The following is a 14,890-nucleotide window of genomic DNA, read 5'->3' as shown; positions in this document are numbered from 1 at the left end:
TTCAAAAACTCCCTATTCGAAACGTGGTTTGCCATTGAAATGCATTGAAAGCCGGCTAATCCATTCCAATTGGAACGAATTGCCATCGTTAATGGAAAATCTCCATAGGAAACCTCGCTATTCAAAACACAGTTCCTCCATTGAAATGCATTGAACCCTATTCAATGCATCTCAAGGGGGGGGAAATCAACCACAAATTAACAAAGAGTCAGAACAAGGTCAAATTGGGTTAACACGGGATTTATTAACTGCACTTTACGATCTCAAACATTTCAAAGAGAAAACCTTAACTTTAAACCCTTTAAAAGTAGCGAACATGAAGAGCGGTTCCTCCATTGAAATGCATTAAACCCTATTCAATGCATATCAAGGGGGGGGAAATCAACCACAAATTAACCAATTTTATTTATTTATTTATTGCATTTATATGCCACCCATCTAGACATGGTCTACTCTGGGCACATCACAACAAACAAATAGAAAACAATTTAAAATATATACAATTTACATAGATAAAAACAATATATATATATATAATCAAAGAACTTACAATTTTAACAAAGAGTCAGAACAAGGTCAAATTGGGTTAACAAAGGATTTATTAACTGCACTTTACGATCTCTAACATTTTAAAGAGAAAACCTTAACTTTAAACCCTTTAAAAGTAGCGAACACGAACTGTGGTTGCTCCACTGAAATGCATTGAAACCATTGAAGATCGCTATTTGAAAATCGCCCATAGGAAAAATCGCTAGTCAAGGCTTAAATATGCCCCGAAAAACAAATCGCTATTCGGTTTTTTCCTTAATAGAGGCGCTCGCTACTCAAGGCACCACTGTACGTACTTGAAATTTAGAGGGGCAGGATCTGTTCTCAGTCCTACTAGAGTGTAGGACTCTAATTAATGCACTCAGGGAGCCAGATTCAATTGAGTACAGAGGTGTCTCGACTTACGACCATGATCCATTCCAGAAGATGGAAGTAACTTGAAATGGTCATAAATCGAAACACCATTTCCCATTGAAATGAGTTGTAACACGATTAATCCAGTCTACTCTGGGCAGCTCACAACAAAGAATATAAAAACAATTAACATAAGTTATACCATCATTTACAGAGATTAACAATCATCCAAGATGGAAATCAGAAGATATTATGTGGTGCCTGGAGGGACAGCCTGTCTGAATAGCCAGGTCTTAAGTTGGCTTTTGAAGCTGCCCAGCAAAGGGGCCAAGCGGATCTCAGAAGGGAGATTGTTCCACACAGACGGGGAGCCAATGCTGAGAAGGCCCAGTTTCTTGTTTTTTCCTTCTGGACCTCCCTCTGCGTTAGGCTCCTCAGTCGCCCCTCCTGGCTAGAACGAGTGATACAAGTAGATCTAGGAGGGAGGAGGCGTTCCGCCAAGCATCGAGGTCCTAAACTGTTTAGGGCTTTGCATGTAATCATTAAAACTTTGAAATCAATGCAGAAGCGAACGGGCAGCCAATGCAAGGCGGCCAAAGTGGGATGATAAGTTGATGTTTTCTCACCCCACTAAGGAGTCTGGCCGCCGCATTCTGCACCATCTGAAGCTTCCGCATCAATCTCAAAGGCAGCCCCACAGAGAGCGCATTACAGTGATCTAATCTGGAGATTACAAGCGCATGGACCAGAGTGGTGAGTGCCCCAACATCAAGATAGGGATGCAGCCGGGCAAAGATGGATGGGCCACTGATGCCAACTGAGTTTCCATGGTGAGCGCTGGGTCCAGATGTATCCCCAAGCTGCGGACCCCATCCTTGGCGGGATGAGTCACCCCCCCAAAAGAGAGGGACTTTCACAAACCACCCACTCTCAGGACCCCGTCTTGTCCAGGTTCAGGTTCAGCCCATTTTCCTGCATCCATTGCAGAATAGCCCCCAAACAGCGCTTAAGGGACAGAACGGCTTCCACTGTAATTGGAGAAAAGGAGATGTAGAGCTGATGGCATGAAGCCCTACACCGCCTGATGACCCCACCCAGCTGCATCATATAGATATTAGACAGTATTGGGGAGGTTATCGAACTCTTCGGGACTCCACAATTGAGGCTCCACGGGGCCGAATTCCTCTCCCCAAGCTGCACTCTCTGAGGGCGGTCCTCCAAGAAGGATCGGAGCAAGGCAAACACCAGGCCACCAATTCCCAGCTCAGAGAGCCGCCTCAGGAGGATACCATAGTCAACGGTATCAAAGGCAGCTGAGATATCGAGGAGGATCAGCAGAGACGTTTTACCTCTGTCGGCCTCCCTCAATAGGTCATCCAACAGGGCGACCAATGCCGTTTCTGTACCATGGCATGCCCTTAAGCCCGACTGGAATGGGTCCAGGGCATTTGTTTCATCCCAATGTGCCTGAAGCCGATCAGCCACCACCCTCTCCGCCACTTTACTCATGAAAGAAACACTGGCAATGGGCCTATAATTGTCAATTTCATCCACCGCCAAATTCAGTTTCTTTCCAATGGGCTTAATGAGTGTCTCCTTGAGGGCAGGGGAAACCCTGCCCTCCAGGAAAGACCCATTAATTATTCCTGTGGCCCATTCAGTTGTTATAGGTCTGGCAGGTTTGCTTAGCCAGGCCGGGCAAGGGTCAAGGGATGAGGCGGTGGCCCGACAGTGGTCAAGCGCTTTGTCCACCATTTCTGGCGTCAGTGGCCGAAAGAGATCAAAACCCATTGGGCAAGGTGGAGCACCGAACATCTCTGCTCGGTCCACTACATCCAAAAAAGGAGAAAGCTCCTGGCAGATGGCCTCCACTTTAGATTATTAAAATGCTGCAAATTGGTAAGGTGAGATACTAGGAGGAGGCCTATCACTTAGACCAATTCAGGATATTCTATCAGAAGTGTTGAAAGACTGTCCAATTCAAAAGGCAACTGAACGATGGGATATATTATAGAAATGGCTTGAGTCACCAGATAGTGCTTGAATAAAATTAAATTGAACTGCGAAGTCTTCTCTGAAGAACCAAGTCTTCAGCTTGTTCTTAAAAACTCCCAGCGAGGTAGCCAAGCAAATATCAGGGGGAAAGATGTTTCAGAGGCGAGGGGCCACCACCGAGAATGGCCGGTTTCTGGTTCTCTCCCTCTGGGCCTCTCTTGGGGTCAAGCTTCTCAGCCGCTCAGCCTGGCAAGATCGAGTGACAGGAGCCGAGCTAGGTGAGAACAGGTGCTTTGCCAGGTATTGAGATCCTAAAGTGTTTAGAGATTTATAGGTAAGCATTAACACCTTGAAGTTAATGCAAAAATAAATGAGCAACCAGTGTAAGGCCACCAGAATGGTGGGAAATGTGATTATATTTTTTCACCTCGTCTAATAGTCTGGCGGCCATGTTCTGAACCATTTTAGTTTCTGCATCAATCTCAAGGGCAGCCCCGTGTAGAGTGTATTGAGCTGTTGATTGGGCTATATGACCTTATAAGTTTCCTTCCAACGTCATGATTGTACGGTATGACATCTTACTTACCTTGAAAACGTTAAGAGGGATTTGGAACTGGGTCATTCCCTTTTGGTCCCCTGCTTTGGAGTGATCAGTCTGGAGGCATCTTGGATAAATCAAACAAAAGACACTTCTTAATAGTGTGTGGCTTTGTAGTTTTCATATACAGTGGTGCCTCGCTTAAACGACAAATCTACTTTACGAGTTTTTGCGATCGCTTGACGATGATCAATTCCCTGCTTCGGGAAACGATTTTTCACTAGACGATGATTCTAAAACAACTGATCAGCGGCTCTAAAATGGCCATCCACTGTGCAAAATGGCTTTCTCGCTTTACAGGCACCGAAAATGGCCGCCCCTATGGAGGATCTTCGATGGATGCTTAAGTATTTAACCCATTGGAATGCATTGAAACAGTTTTCAATGCATTTCAATGGGCTTTTTCATTTTGCTTGATGAGGATTTCACTTAACAGCGGTTTCAATGGAACGAATTATCCTCGTCAAGCGAGGCACCACTGTATACATCTCCATCTCTCTCTCTCTCTCCCTCCTTTGGAAATCAGGAAAAAGAAAATGGAAAGGCAGCTAATGAAGAAACTATAAAGAGGGAGCAGGGAAAGACAAAGAAGAAGATGGAGGGGCCTCTCACAGACCCCGATTAAAATTTGGTCATTCAGGTTAGCTGGACTGGATGGTGGGAAGCAGAGAACTACAGAACATGCCTCCCTCTTAAGGGAAGGAGGGGCTCCAGAAAAACGGTTTGGGGGCTGTAGGTGAAGGTGAGCTGAGTGGGCAGGGACTGATCCAGCCCATTAGCCTGAAATCTAGGATGTCTTTGAAAGGGTCAAATCCCTGCATGGGAATTGCAAACCCTTTTTTGAATGCTGCATGGACCTCAAGAACCCTCCTACAAATGGTAATTTTGTGTCCTTGTTTATAATATGAGTAAGAATGGGACATCTTATGGGTTGTATTTCTTCCCTCCTACCCTCAATTTCTGGTGGCAGCAGAAGAAGCCAGGGGTTTGTCAACACCTGGGGCTCCTTGAACGGTCTCGTTCCCTTCCTGAAAGCATAAAAAGAACCTCACCTGCCGAGGCAGCACCTCTGCAGCGCCCACAGTGCAGTCGAGCCAAGGAACCTGAGCCCCCGCCTCTGAGGGAGCTTTATAAAGGACAACTACGTCTCGGGACTCCTTCCTCCCTGAAGGTTTTAAAGCACCACCTCCTTTTCATTCTTGTGGGAGATCTTTCCCCCTCTCCCAGCCAACTCTGGGGAGAAGCAGCTCACCTGCTCTTTGCTTGTGAAGGGATGTGTTTTGATGGTAAAGATCATAGTGTGTATATGTGTGTGTGGGGGGGGTTGGAAATCAGGGAGCAGCTATACTAGGACTTGTTCAGGGCAGGGGAAGATATGGTATGCAAGAGAGAAGGGGGGAAAGGATATTGATTGCCACTAACCTGTCCCCAAACTTAACAGCTCCGATAGCCTGGGTGACCAACCCTCTGGGTGGAAATTCTTGTTGCCAAACTCCAGGTCAGTCGAGGGTGCAAAAGAACCACCATCCGGGACTTGATCCTGAGCGATCCAGACGATCTGCTGTGCATCACCAGAGGTTCGGAAAGCCTTAGATGGACCCTCCCAAGCTTTCGCCAATGGGGCCCCTTGAAACCTGAGTGGGAGAAGGCGAAACTCAGGGGGGACCCCAGTGACTTTCTCTCATCCCTTTTTTTGCACTGACGAGTGGAGGCAGGATGCAGGGGAGAGGTGGGGTCTCCTCGCAGGAAAAACCAGCAGGAGCGCTGGTCACCCACCCGGATGCCTTGCACGGAGGGGACATTGGGGGGAGCTTTGTCTCTCTGCCCCCCTTGAGGGTAAGATCTCCCCCCTCCTCCACCCGGACATCCTGGCTCTTCCTTGAATATCCCCAAATGGAAAACTCTAAAAAACGTGGGTTGGGGGGGGATTTATATAATAATCCAGGAACGGCAGGACCGGGAGCGACCCGAAGGATCCTCAAGTCAAGGAGGCGCCCTGGGGAGATCGAGGATATAGCTCATTTTAAAAATGCACCCCTCCACACCACGCCCCTCCGAAGGCAAAGCCTTTCACGACCCCCCCATTCCTCCTCCTCCTTCCCCCCCTCCTCACCCCAAAGCTCACCGCCTTCCAGTCTTCTCCAAAGGCAGGACAAGCCCGGACTGACAGCGGCTAAACAGAGAGAGATCAAGGGGGAGGAAGCTCCGAGCGACGGGGGGGGGGGAAGCACCGCGAGGTGGGCGGAGTCTATCTCCCCCTGCTTCCTCTTCCGGCGAGGAGACGCTCTACTACCCCTTGCCTCCCTCTCTGTTCCCCTCCGGTCCTCCGAGGAAAGCTCCCCGAGGCTTCCCAACCCAAATTGGGGGGAGTTCAAAGTTCCGAGGATATCGTGGAGGAGGGAGGGGCACAAAAGAGAAAATGGAATGAATTCAACGTTGCACACAGACCCTCATGCACACATAGACAAACACAGAGTGTGACCTTGTGCTTTCCTGAGGGGGGGCGCGGGTGCCTTTTCTCACGTTCCCCCCCAAGGCTTGGTTGCTTTCCCTGAACTCGGGAGACAACCCCACTTTCTCTCTTGGGAGACCCCCTCCTTGGCTTCTTCTTCCTCTGTCTCTCTCTCGCCCCCCCCATCTTCCCCTCTTCTCCAGTAGGGTTCTTCCTCCTCCCCCCACAAACACACACACCTACCTTCCTTCTGACTTCTGGGGTGCAGGCAATACAGGGGAGATACAGATTGCAGCCAGTCAGGCAGAAAGGATGATCACCGTCAGTCCCCCGTCTCCCGCCATGACGCCAGAGGTCTGAGGCAGGGAGTCCCAAAGGAATACAACGCCAGGAAGGGAGGAGGTCCCACACCGTCCTTTTCCCACCTCCCTTTCGGGGTTTGGCTGAGATTCTCTGGTGGTGCAGAAATGGCCGAGCCCTGCTGGGAAGGGGAGCCCAAAAAACGCCCGGGAGAGATGAAGCCTGAAGGGGGAGCAGAGAGAGAGAGGGAAGGAAGGAACAGCAGGGGATGCAAACGTCCATCAGAGTTAAAATGGAAGCCGAGGCAACGGCAAGTCACCCCTGCAGCGTGGAAGCTTTTGACTCTTGATGTCTACCCATGTCACCCCTGCTTGTTCCACCAAACCAAGGGCTGACGCTACGTATCCCACGAGCTGACACCTATTTTGACGCGCCCCTCACGGGCCCTCGGGTGCTTTCACGAGGCCCCACGGCACCTTCCCTCCCTTTACGCTGCCACCAGTTGACACCCTCTGTCGACACCCTTCAGTTTCAAAGATTGAGATCGAAGCTGAAGATCAAGTTGAACAAGACAGATTTATTGATTATAGGTTAAACGGGTTATTCACAGACTTTAATTTATTCATTAGATTAGTAGTTACTTGTTCCACTCTTAACTCTCTTAGTTCTCTCAGTTCCACACTTTTAACTGCCTGCTTTAACTCCTAACTCTGCCAGGCTATCTAACTACCACAGGCTCACTTATACTTCAGTCTCTCATCTCTGACTCTCACAGACAAAACTCTCTCAAAAGGACCAAACTCTCCTCTGATTCAGCCCTCCTTTCTAGTTTCTCTGGCTCCCCTTCCCAACAGCTCCCATTGGTGCAGGCTAATCCCTTCACTGGATTGCTACCTTGTCCTGGTGAAGGGGCTTGAGTAATTCAGATAAGCTATGGGCTATGCCGTGCAGGGACACCCAAGACGGACAGGTCATAATGGAGGGTTTTGACTAAACGCGATCCACCTGGAGCAGGAACTAGCAAGCCACTCCAGTATCTCTGCCAAGAAAACTCCATGGACAGAAACAACAGGCTAACAAATATGTCGCTAGAAGTTGAACCCCTCAGGTTGGAAGGCATCCAACATGCTACTGAGGAAGAGCAGAGGAGAAGAAGCTCCAAAGCTAATGAAGTGGTTGGGCCAAAGCCAAAAGGACGCTCAACTGTGGACATGTCTGGAAGTGAAAGGAAAGCCCAATGCTGGAAAGAAAAATACTGCAAGGGAACCTGGAATGTAAGATCTATGAAACTTGGTAAACTCGATGCGGTCAAACAGGAGATGGGAAGAATAAAGATTGACGTCCTGGGCATCAGTGAATTAAAATGGACTGGAATGGGTGGATTCAATTCAGACGATTACCACGTCTACTATTGTGGGCAAGAATCCCGTAGAAGAAATGGAGTAGCCCTCATAGTCAAGAAAAGAGTGGGAAAAGCTGTAATGGGATATAATCTCAAAAATGATAGAATGATTTCAATACAAATCCAAGGCAGACCTTTCAACATCGCAGTAATCCAAGTTTATGCACCAACCAACAACGTTGAAGATGCTGAAATTGACCAATTCTATGAAGACTTACAACACCTTCTAGAACTGACACCAAAGAAAGATATTCTTCTCATACTAGGAGACTGGAATGCTAAAGTAGGGAGCCAAGAGATAAAAGGAACAACAGGGAAGTTTGGCCTTGGAGTTCAAAGCAAAGCAGGGCAACGGCTATTAGAGATTTGTCAAGAGAAGAAGCTGGTCATCACAAACACTCTTTTCCAACAACACAAGAGGCGACTCTACACATGAATATCACCACATGGGCAATACCGAAATCAGATTTATTATATTCTCTGCAGCCAAAGATGGAGAATCTCTGTAAACAAGAACTGAAGCTGATTGTGACTCTGATCATCAGCATTTTATAGCGAAATTCAAGCTTAATTTGAAGAGTAGGAAAAACCACTGGGCTACTCAGGTATAATCTAAACCAAATCCTTTATGAATACACAGTGGAAGAACAGATTTAAGGAACTTGACTTGGTGGACAGAGTGCCTGAAGAACTTTGGATAGAGGCTCGTAACATTGTATGGGAGGCAGCAAAAAAACCATCCTGAAGAAAAGGAAATGTAAGAAAGCAAAGTGGCTGTCCAACGAGGCCTTACAAATAGTAGAGAAGGGAAACGAAATGGAAGGGAGATAGGGAAAGTTAAAGAAAATTGAATGCAGACTTCCAAAGAATAGCAAGGAGAGGAAAGAGGGCCTTCTTAAACGAACAGTGTAAAGATATAGAGGAAAGCAATAGAAAGGGGAAAACCAGAGATCTGTTCAAGAAAATTGGAGATATTAGAGGAACATTTTGTGCAAAGATGGACAAGATAAAGGACAAAAAATGGAAGGGACCTCACAGAAGCAGAAGACATGAAGAAGAGGTAGCAAGAATACACAGAGGAATTCTACCAGAAAGATTTGGATATCACGGACAACCCAAATATTGCGGTTGCTGACCTTGAGCCAGACATCCTGGAGAGTGAAGTCAAGTGGGCCTTAGAAAGCACAGCTAACAACAAGGCCAGTGGAGGTGATGGCATTCCAGTTGAACTAATTAAAATCTTAAAAGATGACGCTGTTAAGGTGCAACATTCGATATGCCAGCAAGTTAGGAAAACTCAACAGTGGCCAGAGGACTGGAAAAGATCAGTCTAAATCCCAATCCCAAAGAAGGGCAGTGCCAAAGAGTGCTCCAACTACCCTACAATTGCACTCATTTCACACGCTAGCAAGGTTATGCTCAAAATCCTGCAAGGTAGGCTTCAGCAGTATGTGGACCGAGAACTCCCAGAAGTACAAGCTGGATTTTGAAGGGGCAGAGGAACTAGAGACCAAATTCTAAACATACGCTGGATTATGGAGAAAGCCAGAGAGTTCCAGAAAAACATCTACTTCTGCTTCATTGACTATGCAAAAGCTTTTGACTGTGTGGACCACAGCAAACTATGGCAAGTTCTTAAAGAAATGGGAGTGCCTAACCACCTTATCTATCTCCTGAGAAATCTATATGTGGAAGCAACAGTTAGAACTGGATATGGAACAACTGACTGGTTCAAAATTGGGAAAGGAGTATGACAAGGGTGTATATTGTCCCCCTGCTTATTTAACTTATATGCAGAATACATCATGCGAAAGGCTGGACTGAAGGAATCCCAAACCGGAATTAAGATTGCTGGAAAAAATATCAACAACCTCTGATATGCAGATAACACTCTGATGGCATAAAATGAGTAAGAATTAAAGAACCTCTTTAATATGTAATTCAATATTTGAATGCATCTTTGTTCCTATAAAGTCTTAAATTTAACATCTTGACAAGTTCCCAAAGTGTAAATGAACATTCCTTTTCCCAGATCTGATCATTTTTCTTGTCTCCCACCCGTTGCATTGATAATGTGACTGTGAGATTCTTCAGTAGAAGTCTACTGCTCCAAAGTCATGGCCACAAGGAGGTTCTTTCCGATGTAAACATTCACCCTCTATGGAAGGACACTAGGAAAATTTTGTGAGAAAGGAGAAACATTCCAGGTCTCCAAGGAGAAAGCTTAAATTGTGAAGGTAGAGATAAGCCACTTGGGGTTCTTGGCCAGAGACAGTTAACACATGATGGGAAGAATAACATTTGTTAGCTTCTGTTTGGGTGGAGTTAGCGTTTGGCAGTGCTGAAACGGAACTCCGAGAAATTTAGAGTTATAGCTGGTGACGAAAGGTAAACCCTTTGAAAATTTTCCACTTATGAGAGAGCTTCTCTGCTGACAACAAGCTTAGAGAAGAGGAGTTTGTGCTGCAGGCTACAGCGTCTGAGAACTGAGCAGTATTTTACAACCAATATACTCCCCCTCACATACGCAAGATAACATTGAACAAGGAGCCAAGAGGTTGGCTCTGGAATGTTAATGACTATTGTCTTTTCTTGTTATCAAGCATTCTTGCAAGAAACTCTAATTTGGACAGATGAAGTTAATACAAAAGATTCTAGTTTCTTAAAATCTCCTCCCAGTGAGAAATTAAGAAACTTAATAACAGCACCTATGGAATCTACTTTGTCTTCCATCGTGACAAACTAGTTTTAACAATACAATTTGTTGTAAGCCCAAAACAATCTCACACCCATAAAAAACCAGGAAGGTATATTCCTAAATCAGGGGTTTTAAACTCAATTTACCTGGGGGCCGCTAGAGGCAGAGTCTGGGTGAGGCTGGGCCGCATCAGATTTTCTGCCAAGTGGAGCAAGAGCCCGAGGAAGCCGACCAGGAGTTTCCTTAGCCAACAGACAGGTGGGCTGGCTGGCAGGCTGCAGTTCTGGATGGAGGGTGCAAGAGGTGCTGTCTTGGGAGAGAGCCGGCGAGCGAGGCAAGGCTTTTTTTTTTTTACTCTTGACAGCAGAGGACATGTGGGTGCTTTGGGGGGGCAGGAAAGGCAAGGGCCACAAACTATCATCTGGGGGGCCGCAAATGGCCCCCGGGCCTCTAGCGGCCCCCAGGTAAATTGAGTTTAAAACCCCTGATTTACATTAATTAATAACACTGGGCAAATTCCATACTCCTGGTTAGAGGCAATAGTGATACCAATCTACAAGAAGGGGAACAAAGACGGACCCTCAAATTATAGACCAATTAGCCTTCTGTCAATAGTGGGCAAGCTTTATGCTAGATATCTGAATAATAGACTAATCACATGGATTGAGGAGGAGGATATCTTAGGGAATGAACAGGCCGGTTTTAGGAAGAACTGCTCCACTTTCGACCACTGTATAGTACTGAATCACCTTGCAGAGACGTATATGGGTTGTCATCGGAATGGCCTGTTTGCAGCGTTTATAGAGGAAATTTATGGGAAAAACTCTACTCTTCCTCGATTGATAAGAGGCTACAATATCTTATCAGAAGCCTCTACCAACAGACCACAATTAGGGTAAGATGTGGAGTCGATGCGAATCTATCAAGCCCCATTCAGGCAGAGAGAGGGGTTTGCCAAGGTTGTATTTTGGCACCTACGTTATTTAATCTGTATCTAAATGACCTTCCTAAAAACTGCACAGCTCCTGAATTTCACTCCCCAAAATCAGCTAAAATCTGTGTGCCTCTTCTACTATATGCAGATTTATCATGTTACTATCAGAAGTTGGTCTTAAACGAATTCTAGAAGCATTTATGAGTTACTGCAGGAACAACCTTTTAACAAATAATTTCAAGAAAACCAAAATAATGGTTTTCTCTAGGCATAGTAATGTTAAAGATTGGGTTCTTGAGGACCAGCATTTAGAACAAGTTAAAACATTTAAATACAATGGTGCCTCGCTTAGCAACGTTAATCCGTTCTGCAAAAATCACCGCAGAACGAAAATGTAGCTAAGCGATTTTAAAAAGCCCATAGAAACGCATTGAAACCCCTTCAATGCGTTCCTATGGGCTTAAAACTAACCTTTAAGCGAAGATCCTCCATACGGCAGCCATTTTTGCTGCCTCTTAAGCGAGGAATCCGTCCCTAAACACAGCGGGCGGCCATTTTGTTTAACCGACGGCCATTTTGAAACCGCCGATCAGCTGGCTGAAAATGGGGGCTTTGCGATGATCGCTTCCCTGCAATCATCGCAAAGCGAATTTTCCCCAGAGAGAACATCGCAAAGCGATTGCAAAAAATGTGTCGCTAAGCAATTTTGTCATTAAATGGAGTGATCGCTAAGCGAGGCACCACTGTACTTGGGAATTGCTTTCTCACGTACCCTGTCCTGGTCTTACTACAGACAAGCATAAGTGCAGGTGGCTAACAATACAAGGAAAGTTCTTAGACAATACCACTATGTCCAGGATGGGCAGTTTATCCCTGCTGCTCTACAGATAAGTATAAAATTCTTGCACAGCTCCTGTATGGTATTGCGATTTCGATAAATGGTTTCAATCCCTCTGTTGAAAGTGTTCTGTCAAATGCACTGCAAATCCTATTCGCTATGCCAAGATGCATCTCTTCAGCTGTTTTGCGTTTGGAGGCTGACCTTTAATCGGTGGAATGTTAAGCCTGGTTGCATGCATTCCAATTCTGGTTGAAGGTGGTATATGCTCCCACAACCAGTGGGTATTTACACTATTTACAAAAAGATGTCTTTACCAGCTCATGATTTACTGACAAATTACATCTCTTAGTGGTTGTTGTGGGTTTATTTTATTTTTTATTTATTTGTTGTATTTATACCCCGCCTATTTAGTCATTTCGACCACTCTAGGTGGCTTACAACATAAAACATAACAAGTTTAAGTTGTGGGTTTTTCGGGCTCTACACGTAAAAGACCAGCTAATGACACCCATCAACCACAGGAACAGATTATCTCTTCTCCTTAGCACAACAATACACCCACAACAATACACACTAATCACCCATCTACAGAAAAAGACAAAAGCCTATCTCACAGCCATAAATACTACACTCCCAAAGCCAACTACACCAGAGCACAGAGTGCTGTCCTCTGAAGATGCCGGCCACAGAGACTGGCGAAACGTTAGGAAGAACAACCTTCAGAACATGGCCAAAGAGCCCGAAAAACCCACAACAACCATTAGATCCCATACATGAAAGCCTTTGCATATATACATCTCTTAGGCTTCTCTATGGACTTCTTTCTGAGTCAGCCTTATGACAATATCAAGACAATGCTTGTGCAACGCATTAAAGACATAAATCTCCAGTTCTCATTCTAGCAGGTGCAGACAGGACCTACTCACCAACGTACTTTGGTATAAATTTTAACTTTCCCAAGTTACCAAATTATCTATATCAAATCAATGTACTAAGGTATTGTTTTGTAAGGGCTAGGTTTAATTGCTTTCCTTCAGCCTTGTTAAAAGGGCACTTTAATAAAGAAGAAACAGTTGAGTCCCTGACACACACCATTCTAGAATGTAGTTTATATAAGTCTGAACGTATCCGTTACCTCTACCCAATAATGTGTAAATGCATTAGTATAACTCCCGCAGACTACCTGAAGTTTCTGCTGTCTGGAGAGAACCAATTAATATCAGATTCAGTGGCTAAGTTTTTATTCTCTGTTTTAAGAATCCATAAAGTGTTGTGTTAAGACAGCTGCATGATTCAAGTTTTATATTCCTGTTACCTTCTAATATCTTACTTATTTTGTATACAGTGGTGCCTCGCAAGACAAATGCCTCGGAGGACAAAAAACTCGCAACACACATGGTTTTGGCAATGGAGTTGATGACTCCCAAGACAAATGTTCCTATGGCCATGCTTCACAAGACAAATGTTTTCCGTTTTTTGTTCCTGCCTCATGTTTGCTGATTTTTAAAAAGTTAAATATTTAAAAAGTTAAAGTTTTTTTATTGAAACTTTTAAAATCATCTGCACAATATGTATAGCTTTAAAGAGCACTTAATAAAACCTTTGTAAACCAAATTTGACTTATTTCTGACTTTTTTTGCCCATAGGAACACATTAATTAGATTTCAATGCATTCCTATGGGGAAAAGTGTTTTGCAAGACAAATTTTTCGCAAGACAACATTAACCGCAGAACGAATTACATTCGTCTTGCGAGGCACCACTGTATTTTATATATTGTTTTTATCCTTGTATTTTCGGGTCTGTGACCGTACAATAAACTCAACTCATTTGTCAATAGTGTACTTGTGACTGCTACATGTATTTTCTAGAGTATGATAGGATTCTGTATAATTAGATTCCAAATTTCTCTGTTCTGGCTTGCCCCCTCTATGAGGCATAAAAAAAGTTCAGAGGGAGGGTGAAGAACACCCTGAGCACAGAGCAGGGGCTGCTCTCTGCTCAACGGTAGGCTAGCCAGATCCTGAATGGCACTAAGAGTTCTGGATCAGGACATTGGCAGCTGGTGAAGGCCGCTTGCCCATCTTAAAGGCACTGCTATGTGAGAGCAAAAAGAGAGGGGTCTGGCTTTCAAATGCTCGGCTGAGTCATCCGACAACCCTCCTCCCTATGGCTGTAAAGGAAGCGAACCAATTTTGCGATAGCATTGACCCTTGCCCGGTGTTTGGCCAAGGGCCGGAGGGTTCACATATGTGCAGGCTCCTGTTATGCATTTGAAGTGCTCTATGCCATTGAAGGGCTCTGGAGAAACAGAAGGTTTGAAAAACTGTAATATTTTAGAGAAAAAGGGCACACGTAAAGATGGGGTTTTGGCCTTATTCAGCTGTCGGCTGGCTTGTATTGCCAGGATCATTAATAAGACACTTCAAGTTATTTGAACTTGTATAGAAAGATTATAGAAAAAAGATTGAAATCAGAGGAAAAGACAGAAAGAAAAGGAACTGTAAGTCAAATACAGTATATAAATTATTAATTCAGGCCGAACAGGGTACACAAGGATTAAAAATGCAATGGCGATATGATCTAGAAAAAGAATAGGTGAAGAATGGGATAAAATATGGGATCAAAGAATTATGAAGAACATGTCTTTAAGGATAAAAGAAAAATGCTATAAAATTATATGGAGGTGGTATATAACACCGGTAAAAATGAACATAATAAATAAAAGTGTATCATCACTATGTTAGAGGTGTAAAAAAGAGAAGGGG

The 14,890-nt window shown here is 44.8% G+C and overlaps 1 protein-coding gene across 9 annotated transcripts in view; it reads right to left on the bottom strand.

Annotated features, from left to right (window-relative positions):
- The window catches only part of LOC110070616 (uncharacterized), a 33,007-nt gene extending 22,269 nt beyond the window's left edge, over positions 1-10,738 (bottom strand). Inside the window, exons 1-4 of one of the 9 annotated variants that reach the window (XR_013542410.1) lie at positions 5,622-5,707; positions 4,919-5,130; positions 3,485-3,563; positions 225-1,931 (exon numbers count right to left, since the gene is read on the bottom strand). The gene's annotated coding sequence lies outside the window, so the exon portion shown is untranslated. Of the gene's footprint in view, positions 1-224; positions 1,932-3,484; positions 3,564-4,918; positions 5,131-5,609 lie in introns of those variants that run through there. The other 8 variants (XR_013542413.1, XM_072987618.2, XM_072987615.2 and 5 more) reach the window with 8 other exon arrangements.
- Between the last annotated feature and the right edge of the window lie 4,152 nt (positions 10,739-14,890).

The sequence above is a fragment of the Pogona vitticeps genome, chromosome 2 (assembly GCF_051106095.1).
Source record: "Pogona vitticeps strain Pit_001003342236 chromosome 2, PviZW2.1, whole genome shotgun sequence".
Taxonomy (NCBI): Eukaryota; Metazoa; Chordata; class Lepidosauria; order Squamata; family Agamidae; genus Pogona; species Pogona vitticeps.
Note: the sequence above shows the minus strand (reverse complement) of the source record. Positions and strands in the feature narration are given on the sequence as shown.